This window comes from Salvelinus namaycush, chromosome 21, assembly GCF_016432855.1.
Source record: "Salvelinus namaycush isolate Seneca chromosome 21, SaNama_1.0, whole genome shotgun sequence".
Lineage (NCBI taxonomy): Eukaryota > Metazoa > Chordata > Actinopteri > Salmoniformes > Salmonidae > Salvelinus > Salvelinus namaycush.
In genome coordinates this window covers 16,559,548-16,581,134 of record NC_052327.1, presented here as the reverse complement: position 1 = coordinate 16,581,134, position 21,587 = coordinate 16,559,548, and the positions used below count along the sequence as shown (strand labels likewise).

The following is a 21,587-nucleotide window of genomic DNA, read 5'->3' as shown; positions in this document are numbered from 1 at the left end:
ATTTATGTAGCTAACTTCACCAAACATCAAAGACTCTCCCATCAATCACCAATATGATTAAATAGGTGGTCAATACCATAAGCTTGTACTCAATTCGAGTAACTTGATAGCTAGCGCCTTGGGGTGTCTTTGAACTTTAGCTGTTGGCTGTGGTCGGGGTAGTACAGCTGCAACCGCTTGTCAGGGGCTTTCGGGAGCGTCCTGTGTGAGGATTATCACACCCTTTAGCTGTGCAAAATAACATGTGGACATTTTTAGCCACAGAGAGACACAATTACATTCTTAAAAGGGCAGACACACAGAGTGCCTCTTCTATCTGTGTAAAGAGAAATAAGGGCATGTTTAGCTAACATGGCAAATCATATTTTCCTTAATATCTTACATTCTCATCTACAGGTTTTAAAGGTGGATGTATTTGTGTCCATCAGCTACATTTGAGCAATGTCAGGATATTATGCAACATGAGTTCCATGAGAGCCATGTGGCTGAAGTGGCTGTGTACGTCTGAGGGTGAGGTGTGACACTGGAGTGACATTAGAGCCGTGCGTCATGATTACGAGCGTCATGCGCCATCAGCCAGGGCAAGGTGATGATATCACATTCATCCACAGCTGTTTCACTGAGACTCGTCATGGTGATAATACGTCATCAACACAAATGTGCTGAAGATCCTTTTCTTTTTCCCTATCGCATGATGATGACTGATGGAACGTTCTGTGATTATTAGGATCTTTCTGTAAGTGTCTATCTGGTTCACTTTCTTACTGCTTGCTAACAAGTGTAGGGCCAAAAAACATGTGACTCGTTACTTTGTGTGCCAGTACACATTAGCAGTCTATAACAATCAATGCTCAAAATACAAAACGCAATTATTTTGTGACACTATGGGTTATTCACTGGGTCATTCTTTAAGGCATTTGGGCATGGAATTAGAGGGGAAATTAATTTAGTTTTATTGATCTATATAATATATTGAATACTTTTGTATACTTTCTAGCATTCAAAATAAGACCTCGATACAGTATCTCTAAATCCCAAGAATATGTCAAACTCTACTCATCGCTACTGGGACAAGCAATTTGCTTTACTTTAATCACGTTTTACAGTATAGAGGACTTGCATTATGTTTTACATTAATTAACAGTTCAATATAATCAAAAACATGTATGATGAATAACTATTTGTCATTTTAAGTGTTTTTCATGGTTGTAAAGCTGAGGGGCACAAATGTCACCGTAATTCAAAAACGACCCCAAGGCTAATTGCTGTTTACACAATGGCTCGCAGAAACACTTTAACCATAATAATTAAGTTATGACGCAAACACATGATGCTCAGTGTGTGTAAAGGTCATCACATGCTGCTGCCTATGATGTCTAAATGTGGTCACCATGGTGGAATGGGACAGGCCTATATCCCACATGACACTCCACTCTATCAAGCAGCTGTTTACATACATCAGAAGGGTGTGTCAGGATCTGTCTGAAATGGCACCCTATTCACTATATAGTGCACTACTTTTGACTAGAGCCCTATGGGTCCTGGTCAAAAGTATTGCACTATGTAGGGAATAGGGTGCCATTTCGGACACAGATTCAGCCTGACCCAGATTCGGGAGGTATAAGCAGTCACCATCATGTGTTAGTTATTTTTAGGACACCACACAAGTTATTATTCGCCCAGGGATTTGAAGGAGAATTTACAGTTTACAATTGACTTATAACAGAGGTCAACTGGTTTAATTGTATCAATTTGTGCACATGCAGATTATATCTACACCAAAGTCAAAATCAATCCCACGTAATGCAATATTACAAGACTAATGAAAATGGTGACAGTATTTTAGAATAAGCAGCATGGCTATTGCCTATATCACCCTTTGATAAAATGGCTTAATAGTTGTCACGCCCTGGCCTTAGTTATCTTTGTTTTCTTTATTATTTTAGTTAGGTCAGGGTGTGACATGAGGGATGTTTGTGTGTTTTTGTCTAGTCGAGGGTGTTTGTAGTGTCTAGGGGGTTTTGGTAGAGTTTATGGGGTTGTGTTCAGTGTAGGTGTCTAGGTATGTCTATGGTTGCCTGAGTGGTTCTCAATCAGAGACAGCTGTCTATCATTGTCTCTGATTGGGAGCCATATTTAAGGCAGCCATAGGCATTAGACGGGTTGTGGGTAATTGTCTATGTGATGTTGCATGTTTGCACTCAGTGTTATAGCAGTCACGTTCGTTTTGTTATTTTGTATAGTTTGTCAGTGTTCGTCGTTTCGTCTTCTTTAAAATAAATAAATCATGTATTCTCCACAAGCTGCGTTTTGGTCCGATCCATGCTCCTCCTCAGATGAGGAGGAGAACAACCCTGACAGAATTACCCACCAACCAAGGACCAAGCAGCGTGGTAAACGGCAGGAGAAGCAGCAGCAGCAGGAGAGGCTGCAGCAGCAGCAGCAGCAGCAGCAGCAGCAGCAGGAGAGGCTGCACTATTTGGTGGAATGGACATGGGAGGACGAATTAGACGGCAAAGGACCCTGGGCAGAGCCAGGGGAATATCGCCGCCCCAAAGAAGAGCTGGAGGCAGCAAAGGCGGAGAGGCGCTATTATGAGGCGCTAGCACGGCAGAGCGGCTGGAGGCCCGAGAGGCAGCCCCAAAAATTTCTTGGGGGGGACACACGGGGAGTGTGGCAGAGTCAGGAGTCAGACCTGAGCCAACTCCCCCTGCTTACCGTAAGGAGCCGGTCAGGGCGGAATTGGAGGTGAGCGACGCAGAGACAGTGAAGGAGTTAATGGGGAAATTGGAGGAAAGAGTTATGAGGGAGGTGCTGGTTTGGTGCATGAGGCACGACATCCGCCCGACTGAACGTGTCGGGGAGTTGATGTCACCGGGGACAACTCTCCATACTCGTCCTGAGGTGCGTGCTAGCCGTCTGGTTAAGACTGTGCCAGCCTCACGCACCAGGCCTCCTGTGCGCCTCCCTAGCCCTGCACGTCCTCTGCCAGCTCGGCGCTACAGCTCTCCCAGCCGTGCTTCCAGTGGAGAGGGGGCGTCGTACCGGGCAGGCACCGTGTTATGCGGTGGAGCGCACGGTGTTCCCGGTGCGTGTGCTTAGCCTGGTGCGCAACATCCCAGCTCCCCACATCTGCCGGGCTAGGGTGAAGATCCAGCCAGGGCGGATGGTGCCAACCCTGCTCTCAAGATCTCCAGTGCGCTTTCACGGTCCGGTCTACCCAGTGCCACCTCCACGCACCAGCCCTCCGGTGGCAGCCCCCCGCACCAGTCTGTCTCTCCGTCTCATCGCTACAGAGTCTCCCGCCTGTCCAGCGCTGCCAGAGCCTTCCTCCTCTCCAGCGCTGCCGGAGTCTCCCGCCTGTCCGGCGCTGCCAGAGCTTCAGCCCCTCAGTCCAGAGGCGCCAGAGCCAATCTGCCCAGAGCTGTCTGAGCTGTCTGCCTGCCCAGCGCCGTCTGAGCTGCCTGCCTGCCCAGCTCCATCTGAGCTGCCTGCCTGCCCAGCGCCGTCTGAGCCGCCTGCCTGCCCAGCGCCGTCTGAGCCGCCTGCCTCCCCAGCGCCGTCAGAGCCGCCCGTCTGTCCCGAGCCGTCAGAGCCGCCCGTCTGTCCCGAGCCGTCGGAGCCGCCCGTCTGTCCCGAGCCGTCGGAGCCGCCCGTCTGTCCCGAGCCGTCGGAGCCGCCCGTCTGTCCCGAGCCGCCGGAGCTGCCCGTCTGTCCCGAGCCGCCGGAGCCGCCCGTCTGTCCCGAGCCGCCGGAGCCGCCCGCCAGCCATGACCAGCCGGAGCCGCCCGCCAGCCATGACCAGCCGGAGCCGTCGGCCAGCCATGACCAGCCGGAGCCGTCGGCCAGCCATGACCAGCCGGAGCCGTCGGCCAGTCCGGAACTGCCCCTCAGTCCGGAGCTGCCCCTCAGTCTGGTGCTGCCCCTCAGTCCGGTGCTGCCCCTCAGTCCGGTGGGGTTATTATGGAGGGTGGCCGTTAGGAGGAGGCCACGGAGGCGGGTAGTGACTATGGTGAAGTGGGGGCCACATCCCACACCCGAGCCGCCGCCATAAGAAGGCCCACCCGGACCCTCCCCTTCTGGGTCAGGTTTGCGGCCGGAGTCCGCACCTTTGTGGGGGGGTACTGTCACGCCCTGGCCTTAGTTATCTTTGTTTTCTTTATTATTTTAGTTAGGTCAGGGTGTGACATGGGGGATGTTTGTGTGTTTTTGTCTAGTCGAGGGTGTTTGTAGTGTCTAGGGGGTTTTGGTAGAGTTTATGGGGTTGTGTTCAGTGTAGGTGTCTAGGTATGTCTATGGTTGCCTGAGTGGTTCTCAATCAGAGACAGCTGTCTATCATTGTCTCTGATTGGGAGCCATATTTAAGGCAGCCATAGGCATTAGACGGGTTGTGGGTAATTGTCTGTGATGTTGCATGTTTGCACTCAGTGTTATAGCAGTCACGTTCGTTTTGTTATTTTGTATTGTTTGTTAAGTGTTCTTCATTATTAAAAGGAAGAATGTATTCTAATCACGCTGCGCCTTGGTCCTCTCTTTCACCTATAGACGATCGTGACAATAGTAATACATTTCTTCAGCCTATGTCAGGGGTACCCACGTAAAAGAAAATACTACAATTTACTATAGAATACTATAGTAAATTGAATTCTGTAGTAAACTGTAGTATACTGTAGAATCCTATACTCCACAGTGTAGTATCCCTCGATCGTGTAGTGCTGACTATAGACTTTGTAGTATACTGTAGAATAATATACTACACACTGTATTCTCCTCTGATCATGTGTAGTACTTACTTTTGAATTTTGTAGTATACTGTAGAATACTATACCACACACTGTAGTATCCCTCCATTGTGTAGTGCTTACTATAATATTTTGTAGTATACTGTAGAATACTATACTACACAATGTAGTATCCCCCTCGATCATGTAGGCCAGGCTTACTATAAAATGTTGTACTACACTGTAGAATACTATACTGCACACTGCATTATCCCTTGATCATGTAGTGCTTACTTTGGAATGTTGTAGTATACTGTAGAATACTATACTACACACTTTTGTATCCCTCGATCTGCTAGCTGCTAGCTTAGTCGATGCTGGTTTGATTTGAACGTGCTGTCCTTCGGGAGCTCATGCAGGAGATTTCCTCTGAGGTTCCAACTTGATTGTGTAGTGCTTACTATATAATTTTGTAGTATACTGTAGAATAATATATTCCACACTTTAGTATCCCTTGATTGATTGATTTTATTGGACTATTTACAAACATAGTACAACCACAAGTGTGGATACAATGCATTTAGAAATGTGTCAAGAATAACACAAAAAAAGTTTAAAAGCTAACCAACATGAAAAAATACTATAGTATACTATGGTCTAAATACTGTAGTATTACTATATTTTCATATACTATATATAAATATAGTAGTGCTTTTACGGACTTTACTGTAGTATTCACTGTAGTATTTTTTGCGGGCATGACTGTAGTATACCCTGGAACCCTGACCAGTTTACCGGACCTGCTACCTTATCCCGGACCTGCTGTTTCGACCGTCTCTCTCTCTATCTCTACCGCACCTGCTGTCTCGACCTCTGAATGCTCGGCTATGAAAAGCCTTAATGGCCATGTACTCTTATAATCTCCACCTGCACAGCCAGAAGAGGAGTGGCCACCCCTCAGAGCCTGGTTCCTCTCTAGGTTTCTTCCTAGGTTCCTGCCTTTCTATGGGATTTACCCTAGCCACCGTGCTTCTATATGTGCATTTCTTGCTCTGTGGGGTTTTAGGCTGGGTTTAAGGACTTTGTGACATCTGCTGATGTAAAAAGAGCTTTATAATACATTTGATTGATTGATTACGTCATCATGCACAGCCTTTTATCCACAACAAGTACATTTTATGGAAACACATATCTGGTGGGAAAATGCGATTTTTTTTATATTTGCCTGAAACTTCTGTCGCCAATTGGATGGATACCTAGGTAGTGTAGCCTACATGAATAAAAACAAATTTCAGCACAACATATCATTGCGTGACTCCCAAGTCTACTTCAATATGATGGTTATAATAGCAATATTTACGCATTAACGTTTCCACTGCCATTTCTAACACAATAAATTTTACCAACACAAAAAAATAAACATTGTCTAGCGAAAATTTGTTTTGTCGAAATTTGGAAAGTTTATCAACAAATTTGCTGTTTCCATTAGGTCTGTTGTGACATTTTTTATCCGACATGCAGTACTTTACTTGCATAAAAAGATTGGATGGAAACCAGTTTACAGTCTTCTTTCACAACCAGAAACCCAGGAAAGACATTACCCATGAGCTCTACCTCAAGGGTAAAATAGGGAATGCCTATTAACATAAGTGCAGTAAAACATGTTTTACATGTTTTCATATAATAAGCAGTGATCAGTATAACCAATCAAACACAAGAAAGGCTCATCAAAAAACAATCCTAAGGTTCTTCTCACAGTATATAAGGGCTATGATGACAGGACTTATCTTCCAATATGCTCCAAATAGTCATTTTTTTATTTATATGAAATGCATCCATCCCTCCATCCCTTTTCCCTCCATCCCTTTTTCCATTCCTTAGAGAAAACACAAGTGTGAGGTTGGTGGTGTTGGTTGGTCATTTTCACTTTCACTTCAATCACGTTAATGAATTAACAAACTCAAGGGGAGGAGACGAGGAGCAGAGGCAAAGTCCATAGAGTTATATGGAGATTGCAACATTATATCTGTGCCTTATTGGCGTCTGTAATGGTGAGGCCATCGCCATTTTGAAGTAGTCCATTTTCTTCTTCTACTACTTCTATGAGTTGGCAAACAAACTGAAAGGGTGTATACTGCCCCCTGGAGTGTGTTATTTGAACAGATCTGAAGCCAAGGTTGAAGATTTACTGCCACCTGCAGTTATGGAATGTTTGCTCAGGAGTATAATAGTTGAGCTGCAGTACTATATCTGTAATTAACTCAGGCAACTGTTGATGACAAGAATTGTATTTACATTTTAGTAGACACTCTTATCCAGAGCAACTTAGAAGAGGAATTCAGCTTTAGTGCCTCGCTCAAGGGCACATCGACCGATTTTTCAGCTAATCGGCTCAGGTATTCAAAACAGTGACCTTTCAGTTACTGACCCAACGCTCTTAACCACTAGGCTACCTGCCACCCTAGCATCTAGCGAATTGCATCCTGTTAAAGACATAAAGATGTACTGTAAGATTCATATAAACACTGCAACAAAGGGTGGTGATAACAATGCGTTTGTGTTATGTTTACCCATTAAATTGTTGGGAGTATATATAGAGTGTGTGACTTTCTTTATTTTTATACAGTTTTCTCTCCATCAGTCAGTAGGCAGCACCTCTACAAAAAAATGTTGTGTGTGCGTCAGCTCATGCTTTTTACTTGTATTGGGGCAAACACAACATACAGTATGAGGATTACGATAATATACAGAGTGGACAGTTGAAGGGGAAATATGCAATATAATAGAATATCATACACGTTACAACACGTTTTACATTAAAACATTGGGCAACTCAAGTTCTGGGGGTGTTCAGTGTGTGAACAAATGCCTGCAACACTGCAAAAGACAGTAATTGAGAAAAGGTGCCTTTACTGCACCTGTTGTTGGACTGCAGGTTCATGGTTGAGTCTCATAGCTTCCTGCATTGAAGTGTTACCCTATCTGCAAAGAGAACATGTCACAAAGTGGTGACAGTTTAAGTTTGCCAAATAAACTTTTAAAGCCTCCTTAGAATGTGTGTGTACATGGTAAACATAGTGATAAGGCTTTCTGGTGACCACTGATCTGAAAGAATAAAATAGGGGGAAGCATATTCCCCTATCTAGTCCTTGTGGTCATTAAGGGCTATATCTTAACTTGAGGTATGTGAGTGTAACTCGGTTACATGTGATAGGATTGAGCACTAAGTACACAGTGAAGTGATCCTTTTCAGAATCGTGCCTAAGGTTACCATACGCCAAAGTGCCATACAATACCAGAAATTGTCTTTGGTTGGAGGTGCTGGCATACAATTTTAGAGGTATGCAGGGAAATACATTTTTATAGAAAGTATAGCATTATTAGATCAGTCATCATGTTTTGGATGGGTACAAGTTCAGTCACTGACCAGCAGATGGTGATAGTGATTTCCTATAGAACCAGAGGCCATATGGCATCAAAAGAAAAAAACTTGTGTTTATTCTTCATCATTGGCTTATTGCTACCAACTCATAGGAATCCCCACCCAGTTGACTACATGCAAATGGTGGAAGCCCTCAATGGCATTGTCCATGCTAAAACATGCAGAATATATTTTTAAGTATAACTACATTGGGGAAAAATCTAAACTAAAGAGAATTATTACTTTATATAAGATGAAGAATATTATAAGGTGGAGCAAATTGAGAAATGGTTGGAGCTTAAGTAAATGAATTTTTACAATTTTAAATACTTACCAAATCATTAGGCTGTTCCTAGGCCGTCATTGAAAATAAGAATTTGTTCTTAACTGACTTGCCTAGTTAAATAAAGGTAAAATATTTTTTTTTTTGATATATATGTTCATTGTATAATTCTTGTTAAATGACTTGGTGCTATTGTTCAAGAAAGACATTTTGAATTGTAATGTTTAAGCAAAGTATTCCTGTATTTGTATTGTATTGCACAAACAATTTGCACTGTACAGGAAAAACAATTGACTGTGTGTCCATAAATCGGGGTCCAGTCTACTCACTAGAGTCCTTAGAATTAAAAAAGGTGTTTGATTAAAAAGCTAGGTCAAAGCAACTGTTGCTGGACTTTAACTGTGGTCAAACAGCTTAAAAATGGGGTGCCTGGACACTATACGGTACAAATATAGCACTGTACTGGAACAAGATTGTGTTTCGGTCCCCAGACCGTAGGCAAGCCTAAATCCATTGCAGTGTCCATTGCATTGGGGGCTATGGGGCGGAGTGAAAAGCCAGCTGCAGGCTGTGCGACACATTTCCCCACAAAAACGAATCATATTTGGTTGGTAGAGACCCAACTGAGTATTTCCCACCCACTTTTGCAGCTTAAAATATATTTGTTTAATAGTGCAAGGTCGAATTGAGTTTATGCACACGCGCACTTCCCATATGAGGCGATCCCTAACTGAAATATGCAAACTATTGCTACAACACGCTAGCTCGCGCTTGGCCTTGCCCACATCCGTGCATGTTCTGTCCACTATGCTTAATTTGCTCCCACCGTAAATAACACAGATGAAGTATCTTGTGTTAGTTATAAATATACTTGACCCAACGCTAATGATGCTGGTCAGAGATATTAAAGAAAGGAGGAGATAGGAATCCCAATGGGCAATGAAGGAGTTAACGTATAACGCACCGCCCATCAGAGTGTTGACCAATCGCGTTCACGTTGTCATGCTGCGTCACATGGTTGCTATAGTCAATAGTCAAGCAATACCTTCTCAAGGTCAGAGGTATTATGCCGTGTTCCAAACAACTGGGAACTCTGAAATCTCAGACTCGGGAAAAAACTAGATCCGACTAGAAACATCGTTTTGAACGGTCATACTGGCCTCTTTCTTTAGCTCCGACTTTTAGAGCTGAAGATCACCGACGTCAGGATTTTTCAGAGCTCCCAGTTGTCTTGAAAGCACCATAAGTTGAGAAACCTGCCTATTTTTACATTTTACTACCTTGTCGTTTTTTTTGGTAGTTTGTACCGTATATGTGGGGAAATCCTGTGTTCATCCCGCATTGCCAATATACCGTAGAAGAATAATATCAATTCGGAAATGCCCGAGTTTCCAAGTTCCGACTAGCACGTGAACGTGGCATTGGGCCGCATGTTCAGAATAGAACTTTGATTCCCAAGCTTTAGCACTGTGGGCAAAATGGCTAAAATAGAGTTGTTGGGATTGATTTTCAACAAGGGATTTAGAGCAGTTCCTGAGCTTTTCCGAGCCGTTGAAAAAACAATAAGACTACCAAGGAAAAGATTGTCTATCGAAAGAGAACAACCGTCTACAGAAGCTGCTTGATATCCTCCTTAAACCAGAGATACAGTTACATAGAGCAGGTTTGTTACTCTACGTTTCCACATTAACGTTTATTTTATACACATGAAATAAGTAAATGTTGTTTGTATATCATTCAATTGAGGGATAACGTTACTGTAGCATATAAGCTATTGTTCTTGGAACGTTAGCTAATGTTAGCTAGTTCATTTCACCGCATTAAATGTGTTTTTACTTTAGATATTCAGAGTCAATAGCTCCCCGACAGAAGGTCCTAGGATGAGAGTGATACAGTATATCTAGATTATAAAATCAAATGACGGTAGAGCGCAAGGTACACTCTTTGTTTTTTCTGATAGTCGAACTCTTGAACAGAGCCGAAAAGGAGTGTTTTTCTGGCCCCCCATGTGGTTTATGGACCGTAGTAAATGTGCAATACCGGTAATTGCATGTAAGCCCCCCCCAAAAATGTGCATTACCATTCAGTAGTGTTCGGGAACCCTATATGAAGATTATACACACTGCATAGGGCCTCCAGTTGCTGAAGGGCCCAACATGTTTAATAGTTACCTCTTAACTACTAAGGCCGGTGCTATATATTTGACACATTTACAAGTATTTCCTATCCAGGTAAAATGAAGATGTAAAACCACATAATGTCACTTATCTGACCCCCCCCCCCCCCCCCCCCCCCCCCAATCATCCATGCTAGTTCGTTAGAATTCCAGTTCACTATTTCCCTGATTGTATAGTCCTATTTCTTGTGATGGGTCTAACTTTCAATACATTTTTATCCATATGAGCTTACAGATCTACAGACAAGGGCAGTGGGTTCATTCACATAATATCAAAAGTACACATTTTATTTATTTTATAATTCCTCTTTATCTACAAATATTTGTCCAATTAGAGCTTTAGCTATTGATTCACGTACATATCTTATTTTCAGTAGCTTCCTATCCGCATGAAATACTTCTAAAACTCTCGAGGTTAAGTGTCTTTCCTCCGTCATCCATAGTACACCCATTAAAATGTTTCATTTAACTGATTTTACATGATTATTTTCCTGTGATAGGTCTAATTTTCAATAGCTCACTGTCCATATGAGCTACAGGTCAACAGACAAGTCTGGTGGGTTATTTGACCTCTCTTATCCAAGGTATACTTTTATTTTTTATTCCTCACCTTTTGAGTTTCAAAAAACATTTGAAAATATTTTGGTTATTAATTCCTATACAGATCTCATTTGCAATAGTTTCCAGTCCAAATTACATATGCATCGAAAACCACTTGATATTAGGTCCCTGACCTCCCTCCTCCATAGTACAATGTTAGAAATGCCATTTCACTGATTTTACATTAATATTTTCTGTGATGGGTCTTATTTTCAATAGCTCACTGTCCATATGAGCTACACATCTACAGACAAGTGTGGTGGGTTCCTTGTCCTCTCTTATAAAAGGTACACCTTTCATTAAAAACATTTTTTTGTCCGCTTTTGATTTTCTAAAAATATTTATCCTATTACAGCTGTGGTTATTAATTCACATACAGATCTAATTTTCAATAGCTTCTACCAGTCCGAAGGACATATATACATCTAAAACCACTTGAATACATACTGAATTTATTTAACGAAAGACGAAACACTAATGAACACTATAACAAACTACAAAACAATAAACGAAGGCAACAGACCTGAAACAAACGAACTTACAATAGACACGAAGAACGCGCGAACAGGAACAGACTACCTAAAACGAACGAACAAACGAAACAGTCCCGTGTGGTAATACACAGACACAGGAACAATCACCCACAAACAAACAGTGAGAACAACCTACCTTAATATGGTTCTCAATCAGAGGAAACGTCAAACACCTGCCTCTAATTGAGAACCATACCAGGCCACACATTAACCCAACATAGAAAACACATAACATAGACTACCCACCCCAACTCACGCCCTGACCAACTAAACACATACAAAACAGAAAACAGGTCAGGAACGTGACAGACCTCCCTTGTCAATAGTACACCCATTTAGATTTGCCATTTTTTATTTCACTGGTTTTATATGAATATCACTTCTATTAGGGTGTTTTCACATAGTCATCTTTAAAATAACTGCTCTCAGTCCTCTTTAAAGTGAACTCTGGGGTAGAAAAACAAACAAGCAAAAGAGCTCTGTTCTTTGTATTCATACTGCCCTTGCCTTTGAATGAGGACTCAACTCTTTTGCCAGTTCACCTATTTTGTGGTCCGAGTCCTCTTTGCATTCACATTGCTATGTTTAGAAAGATAAGTAGTAATTATAATCAGAAGATAATTTTAACATTTAAATATTGGCAACAGAATAAATAGCATAAGAATACTGCAGATTAAATAATGCTGTAATGGCGAAGGTGCATAAAGATGGAATTCAGATATGACGTCTTTTATTTGAGCACTATCAAGACTTTTTAAACTACGGTCACATGAGAAACTTAACTGTCTCTCGAGTCAATAAGGATTCAACCCCTTTGTTATGGCAAGCCTAAATAAGTTCAGGAGTAAAAATTTGCTTGAGTTGTATGGACTCAACCTGTGTGCAATAATAGTTTTCAACGTGATTTTTTTAATGACTACCTCATCTTTGTATCCCAAACATAACACAATTATCTGTAAGGTCCCTCAGTTCAACAGTGAATTTCAAACACATTAAACACCAAAGACCAGGGAGGTTTTCCAATGCTTTGCAAAGAAGGGTACCTATTGGTGGATGGAGGAAAAAATATATATTTATATCCCTTTGATCATGGTGAAGTTGTTAATTACATTTTGGATGGTGTATCAATACAGCCAGTCGCTACAAAGGTACAGGCGTCCTTCTTAATTCAGTTGCCGGAAAGGAAGGAAACTTCTCAGGAATTTAACCATGAGGCCAATGGTGACTTTGGAAACTGAGTAATATTGTAGTTACTCCACAATACTAACCTAAATGACAGAGTGAAAAGAAGGAAGCTTGTACAGAATAAAAATATACCAAAACATGCACCCTGTTTGCAGTTAGGCACTAAAGTAAAACTGCAAAAAATGTGTCAAAGAAATTGACTTCATGTCCTGAATACAAAGCGTTATGTTCGGGACAAATACAACACATCACTGAGTACCACTCTTCATATTTTCAAGCATGGTGGTGGCTGCATCATGTTATGGGTATGCTTGTAATCATTAAGGACTGGGGAGTTCTTCAGGATAAGAATAAACTGAATGGAGCTAAGCACAGGAAAATCCTAGAGGAAAGCATGGTTCAGTCTGCTTTCCACCAGACACTGGGAGATGAATTCACCTTTCAGCAGGACAATAAACCTAAAACACAAGGCCAAATCTGAGTTGCTTACCAAGACAGTGAATGTTCCTGAGTGGCCAAGTTAGTTTTGACTTAAATCTGCTTGAAAATCTATGGCAAGACCTGAAATGGTTGTCTAGCAATGATCACCAACCAATTTGACAGAGCTTGAAGAATTTTGAAAATAATAAAAGGAACATTTTGCACAATCCAGGTGTTGAAAGTTCTTAGAGACTTACCCAGAGAGACTCACAGCTGTAATTGCAGCCAAACATGATTCTAACAGGTATTGACTCAGGGTTGAATTAATCCTTACATAATCAAGATATATTGGTGTCCAAAAATGTTTGCGCATGTCCATTTTTCCCCTATTGACATTCAAGTATTTTGTGTGATTTATTGACAAAACATGACCATTAAATCCATTTTAATTCTCCTTGTAACACAACAAAATGTGGGAAAAGTTAAGGGGTGTGAATACTTTCTGAAAACACTGTGTGAAAACACCCTTCTCCCAATGTGTTCTCCAATCTCGTAAAACATTTTCGAAAAAGTTTGTCATTAACCTCGCAAGGAGAGGGTGCTAGAGTATTGAAAACAGTAGCGACACCAATTTTGTAATAAAAAAAAAAGATGACTTGTTAAACAATCTCTTTCTATGACCAGTTGTGTTAGTATAAAACAATATATTTTTTTAAATGCACACTTTTGTACAGTATTTTTTTGCTTATCTTTATTAAGGCTGCCAAATATTTTGGAGGTGACTGTTAAATATGTACAATTATTGGAAAGGATGTTGGATATAAAGCTATAGAAAAGTAGGTCTGTACGTTAATTAGTAACCAAAGCAGTAATATGAAAACTATTTTCAAGAGGACCAAGGGAGAAAAAAAGAGTACCTTTTGATAAGAGGTCAAGGAACCCAACACACTTGTCTGTAGATCTGTAGTTCATGGACAGTGAGCTATTGAAATTTAGTCATATCACAGTAAATATTCGTGTAATATCAGTGGGGGAAAAAATATATTTTCTAATCGGTGTACTAGGGAGGAAGGCAACCTGATCTCAGATCATTTAGTATTATTCTGTATGTAAATCTGAGACACGTGTTTTAAAAAAGTCAGTTAACCTGTTGAGGGCAGAGGGCGCTGTTTTCACTTTGGGGGAAAATCGTGCCCAATTTAAACGGCCTCGTACTCAATTCTTGCTCGTACAATATGCATATTATTATTACTATTGGATAGAAAACATTCTCTAGTTTCTAAAACCGTTTGAATTATATCTGTGAGTAAAACAGAACTCCTTTTGCAGCAAACTTCCTGATAGGAAGTGGAAAATCTGAAATCGATGCTCTGTTCTAGGGCCTGCCTATTAATGTCCTTGATATTTATTAGTATAGATGCACTTCATACGTCTTCCACTAGATGTCGACAGGCAGTGAGAGAAGAAATGGAGTGTGTAACTTGATCTGGGGTCGAATAAAAGCTCTCGGCATGACGTGTCACCAGTTTCCTGTTTTCTGTAGAGCGCGTGAAGGGACCTGGATTTGCCTTCTGATAAGCTGTCGTTATGGATGACTAATATCTCCGGCTTTGATTTTATTTGATACATGTGACAATATCATCGTAAAGTATGTTTTTTCAATATAGTTTTATTATTATTGATTATTGAAATTTATTCGGGACGTTAGGCGTGTTGCGTTGTGTGCCTTTGTTCAGGAAGGAGAGCTTAGCGCCACTTTGCTAGCTTTCCGTGCTAATTGACTGGAGAAGAGGACATTCTAAATCCAAACAACGATTGTTCCCGACAAAGGACCCCTTGTACAACATTCTGATGAAAGATCATCAAAAGTAGGACCCATTTTATGATGCTATTTCATATATCTGTCGAACATGTTGTACTAGTCGTTTGCGCCCAGATTTTGGGTACTCTCTCGCTATACCTAAGCTGGATGTCGTAATGAAGATATTTTTAGAATTCTAACACGGCGATTGCATTAAGAACTAGTGTATCTATCATTTCCTATACAACATGTATTTTCTAGTAACGTTTATGAATAGTTATTTGGTCAGAATAGTTGGAGTGTCATAAAAATATCCGCACATTCTGGGAAAAAGATGCTACGTTAGCACAATGTATAACCACTGATTTCAGCTCTAAATATGCACATTTTCGAACAAAACATAAGTGTATGTATAACCTGATGTTATAGGACTGTCATCTGATGAAGGTTTATGAAGGTTAGTGAAAATTAATATCTTTTGCTGGTTTATTCCCTATCGCTAACGTGCCTATTGCTATCGCTAACGTGCCTTGATGAATGAATGCGGTAGTGTGGTAGGCTATTGTAGTAAGCTAATATAATGCTATATTGTGTTTTCGCTGTAAAACACTTAAAAAATCGGAAATATTGGCTGGATTCACAAGATGTTTGTCTTTCATTTGCTGTACACGATGCATTTTTCAGAAATGTTTTATGATGAGTATTTAGGTATTTGACGTTGGTGTCTGTAATTACTCTGGCTGCTTCGGTTCTATTTCTGACGGTAGCTGTGATGGTAGCTGCAATGTAAAACTGATTTATACCTCAAATATGCACATTTTTCGAACAAAACATAGATTTATTGTATAACATGTTATAAGACTGTCATTTGATGAAGTTGTTTCTTGGTTAGTTTGGTTGGTTCTTGGTTAGTTAGGTTGGCTTTGTGCATGCTACCTGTGCTGTGAAAAATGTCTGTCCTTTTTTGTATTTGGTGGTGAGCTAACATAAATATGTGGTGTTTTCGCTGTAAAACATTTTAAAAATCGGACATGTTGACTGGATTCACAAGATGTGTATCTTTCATTTGCTGTATTGGACTTGTTAATGTGTGAAAGTTAAATATTTCGAAAAAATATCTTTTGAATTTCGCGCTCTGCCTTTTCAGTGGAATGTGGGAGGAGTTCCGCTAGCGGAACGCCGGAGCCAGACAGGTTAAGAACAAATTCTTATTTACAGTGACGGCCTACACCGGCCAAACCCGGACGACACTGGGCCAATTGTGCGCCGCCCTATGGGACTCCCAATCACGGCCAGTTGTGAGATGCAGTGCCTTAGACCCCAGCGCCACTCAGGAGCCCAAAATTAGCAAAACATATTATATGTTATGAATTCTAGCTAGGTGGCTAACGTTTGTTAGCTAGGTGGCTAACGTTTGTTAGCTAGGTGGCTAATGTTAGGATTTAGGTTAAGGTTAGAGGACGAGTTAGCTAACATGCAAAGTAGCTAAAAGGTTGCTAAAGTTGCCCATGGACGTGCAACTTTCGTTTTTGCCTTAAGTAACCGCCTGTCTTATGTAACAATACCAAATGTAACATATCATACAAATTTGAGTGTCCCGGATGTACATTTACTATGTTACGTCTAGTCTATGAGACCAGGCTGAGGAAGGAACATCAAGTGGTTTTATGCATATGTCATTTGGACTGGAAGCTATTGAAAATTAGATCTGTATGAATTAATAACCACAGCTGTAATGGGAAACATATTTGTAGAAAATCAAAAGGGAATACTTTTGAAAACAGTCATTTGCGTTGATAATAGAGGTCAGGGAACACACCACATCTGTAGATGCTGGAGGTCATTTTGCAGGGCTCGGACAGTGCTCCTCCTTGCACAAAGGCGGAGGTAGCGGTCCTGCTGCTGGGTTGTTGCCCTCCTACGGCCTCCTCCACGTCTCCTGATGTACTGGCCTGTCTCCTGGTAGCGCCTCCATGCTCTGGACACTACGCTGACAGACACAGCAAACCTTCTTGCCACAGCTCGCATTGATGTGCCATCCTGGATGAGCTGCACTACCTGAGCCACTTGTGTGGATTGTAGACTCCGTCTCATGCTACCACTAGAGTGAAAGCACCGCCAGCATTCAAAAGTGACCAAAACATCAGCCAGGAAGCATAGGAACTGAGAAGTGGTCTGTGGTCACCACCTGCAGAACCACACCTTTATTGGGGGTGTCTTGCTAATTGCCTATAATTTCCACCTTTTGTCTATTCCATTTGCACAACAGCATGTGAAATTTATTGTCAATCAGTGTTGCTTCCTAAGTGGACAGTTTGATTTCACAGAAGTGTGATTGACTTGGAGTTACATTGTGTTGTTTAAGTGTTCCCTTTATTTTTTTGAGCACTGTATATATATTTCTCAACTGGTAGTTGAAGTGCTCTTCCAAATCGCCATTCAAATGCATAAGCAACGAAAGATGGGCTGTATCAGCGCGTCACACACCACTTTGCAATGAGCTGAAGGCAGTATGCATTTTGAAAACATATATCTACTTAATTGTTTGAGCAAACAGCTGGAGGCAGGGCTTTCTCCTATAGAGCTCCATTTTTATGCAATGGTCTGCCTATCCATGTGAGAGACGCCGACTTGGTCTCAACCTTTGTCTTTATTGAAGACTCTCTTCAGTGGGTCCTATGATTGAGTGTTGTCTGGCCCAGGGGTGCGAAGGTGAACGGAAAGGCAACGAACCTCCCTTGCTGTCTCTGCCTGGCCGGTTCCCCTCTCTCCACTGGGATTCTCTGCCTCTGACCCTATTACAGGGGCTGAGTCACTGGCTTACTAGTGCTCTCCCATGCCCTCCCTAGGAGGGGTGCGTCACTTGAGTGGGTTGAGTCACTGACGTGATATTCCTGTCCGGGTTGGCGCCCCCTCAGGTTCGCGCCTTGGAGGAGATCTTCGTGGGCTATATTCGGCCTTGTCTAAGAGTAGTAAGTTGGTGGTTTGCGAATATCCCTCTAGTGGTGTGGGGGCTGTGCTTTGGCAAAGTGGGTGGGGTTATATCCTGCCTGGTTGGCCCTGTCCGGGGGGATCATCGGATGGGGCCACAGTGTCTCCCGAACCCTCCTGTCTCAGCCTCCAGTATCTATGCTGCAATAGTTTGTCCCTCTAATTCTCTCCCTCCCCTCCCGGAGGACCTGAGCTGGTCATCTATGAACGTTTGAACATCTTGGCCATGTACTGTTATAATCTCCACCCAGCACAGCCAGAAGAGGATTGGCCATCCCTCAGAGCCTGGTTCCTCTCTAGGTTTCGTCCTAGGTTCCTGCCTTTCTAGGGAGTTTTCCTAGCTACCGTGCTTCATTGCTTGCTGTTTGGGGTTTTAGGCTGGGTTTCTGTATAGCACTTTGTGACATCTGCTGATTGTAAAAAGGGATTTATAAATACATTTGAGTGATTTGAAACCTGAACGTTTTACTACATATTATGAGGCGTTGCTTCAAAGTAGCCTAGGCAAAATCTGGCCATATCCGTGGAGGCAAATATTTTATACAGGTTTCCATATGGCATTGAAACCAGTAGCCTATTTCTTTCATGTTCTATCGGTTTTCAGATTTCTTTTATTGTCTGGTAGCCAAATGAATTTGGGATCTGGTTGTATGAATTTGGGATCTACCGTCCCACGACTGTCCCAGAGTCTGTTTGTGCTATTTCTTTCTTGACACGCTGACCAATAGAATAGTGTAGACAGGAGTAGGCGAATTAAGCTATATAGGCTGGGTTTCTGTATAGCATAGTATCTGATACAGCCCAGTCCTCTACACTAAATGGGCTCAGCCATGCATTGGCACTGTCTTTTTTGCGAACAGTGATTGAGTTATATTATTATCCTAAATGTGTATGACTGTCCAATCTACTCAACCTACTATTCCTATGCATAGGCTAGTGATTTTGCTGTTCGTTGTCTTGTTGGCTGAGGAAAAGTACACGTGGACAGTTATTCTAGCATCTTCAAAGTAAGCGGTAAGGACACGTGTCATTGCATCGTCGACTTGGATGTTCTTTTAATATGAATTACCATCATCTAAATGTAATTTCTGGCATTCTGAGCACCGTGGGTGGACACCCTAATCAGGTTATGCACCAATGCATATGAATCCGGTACATTTCTCAAATGTCTGGTAAATTAAAACGCTGCCGGTCAAATGTCCGACGACACATTTTTATAGTGGAAACCTTGCTGTAGATCTCTAGCATATGTGGATTGGAAGCCAGTAAAAAATATAATTAGGACCAGAAATGTATTTATAATCAGGGAACTTTAAAATGGGAATTCTAATGGGTGTATAATGGATTAGGGACATCAGTGACTGCTACAAGTGATTTTAGCTCTCTAGGTCATGCAAGTAGGCCTATTTATGTTTATTTTTACCAAAAATAAAAATCGTTTTTTAATTAACAAGATTACATTTTTAAATGTAATTATTGTGGGGTAAAAACAAAGTCGGTTTAAGCTCTCTCGATTTAATTGTAAAAAAAAAAAAAAATAATAATACCTTTTGTCTGTAAACACCTGGTTCGGCTGATTGCACTTTTAAGACAGCCGTGAGTGCATATTATTCCCCCTATTGAAACCAATTTAGTCACTTTTTGAAAACGGAATGTAGATAAAAAGGCTGTACCTTGCTCTCTAGCATCATCTGATTCTAGATATATCACCCTAATCATCATAGGACCTTCCGTCGACTAGGTATTGATGTGTCAACTCCAAATATCAAACCAATATCCAAACTGAAAACAAAGGGTATTCAATTACTATTCTAATTCCTAATGCTATGGTTGCATGTCTAGCGGTGATTGTTGTTCAATTACCACTAGACATGGGGTTCAGGTGCTTGGCCCCAAAGGCAGACCAATTTTGTGTTTACTCTCGGAGTCGGACCCAAAACAAGTCAAAAGATCCTGGGCTGTGGACTTCCCCTGATTTGCAGTCAGCTGGCTTTTTGGAGCTGCATTAATAAAACAATGGTTAAACATAACTTATTATTTTCCTTCCCAAAATAAAGTGTTTGATTATTCAGAAGTTAACATTTCTGTTCTTCCCAAGTCCTGGTTAAAGCCATAGTCTCACTCCACATTTTGGGGGTGGGTGCTTATACTGTATTTTCCCTATTACATTTACAAGTGTGTAATTTAGACGCATGTGTAAATTGGACATGTTTTTTTCTTTTCTTTTTATCCCACTCCCCGAGACACTGGAGCGTGGGGTCACAGCCAGGGTTTGCCATGTCATTACTATGACTACTCCAAGGTTTTACAGAAACGCCTATATCATTTCAGTGTTCGAGTTTTAGCTAATTAATCATTTCTTTTTCCCTTCAGACCGACAACAGCTCAATGCCATTGAAGAGGAGGTTCCCCCCGAGCAGCAGCACTGTGAGCAGGAAAGGAGCCCCGGTCTGGGGAAAGATGACTCCAAGTCCACACAGATTAAAGAGGAACAGGTGGCACTCAGGACCAGCCAAAAGCTGGAATATAATACCACTTTTCCCTGTGTGAAAAGTGAGTATGATGAGTATCCAACTCAGTCCTCACATCTTAACAAAACCCAAAGTAAAGAATGCAAGAACAGAGACTCTTCAACTAAACAGATAAAAACAGAACCTCATGAGGACTCTTCAGAAACAACCAGTGACTCTCAGGCCCTCTCTTTAGTAAATCCAGGCTGTTCTGCATCTCAGAATGAAAACCGTGAAAGTGTTGACGCGAAGTGGAGTGGAGGACCTCTGGCGGCTTTAAAGATGCGCAAATCAAAGAGGACACAGACAGAAAAAGAACAAATCCGTGCTTGTTGTAAGGTGTGTGGAAGGTCTTGTCACTCCATGCGTACATTATTGACTCATTTGAAAAGTCATAGAAAAGATGAGGAACATATTTGTGGTGTGTGTGGAAAAAGATGTCCATCACTAGAAAGTGTGAGGGATCACATACAAACTCACATGATGTCCCATTTGAAACCACCTAGTGAATGCCCTGCTGGTTCTAGTTGTAAGGTTTGTGGAAGGCCTTGTCACTCCTTTGGGGCTTTATTGAGACATTTGCGAAGACACAGAAAAGATAAGGAACACATTTGTGGTGTTTGTGGCAAAAGCTGTCAATCCCTAAAAGGTTTGATGGATCACATATTAGAAACTCACAGAACTAGGTTTTGTGAAGTTTGTGGTAAAAGTTTTGACTCTCCTACGGATCTGAAAAATCATATTAGGACCCACACAGGGGAGAAACCATTTCCCTGTAATGATTGTGGCAAATGTTTCACTTCGATTGGAATTTTGAATGTCCATATAAGGATGGTCCACACAGGGGAGAAATCTCATCATTGCCATGAATGCGGAAAATGTTACACTGAGTGGAAATCTAAAAATACATATGAGGCTTCATACCGGAGAGAAACCGTATCATTGT

General features: G+C 41.6%; 1 long non-coding RNA gene across 1 annotated transcript; it reads left to right on the top strand.

The window, feature by feature from the left end:
* Positions 1-9,579: 9,579 nt before the first annotated feature.
* Positions 9,580-20,540, top strand: LOC120066135. Its single transcript, XR_005478742.1, has 2 exons — positions 9,580-10,088; positions 20,505-20,540. It is a non-coding gene; the product is annotated as an uncharacterized LOC120066135 (long non-coding RNA).
* Positions 20,541-21,587: the final 1,047 nt, after the last annotated feature.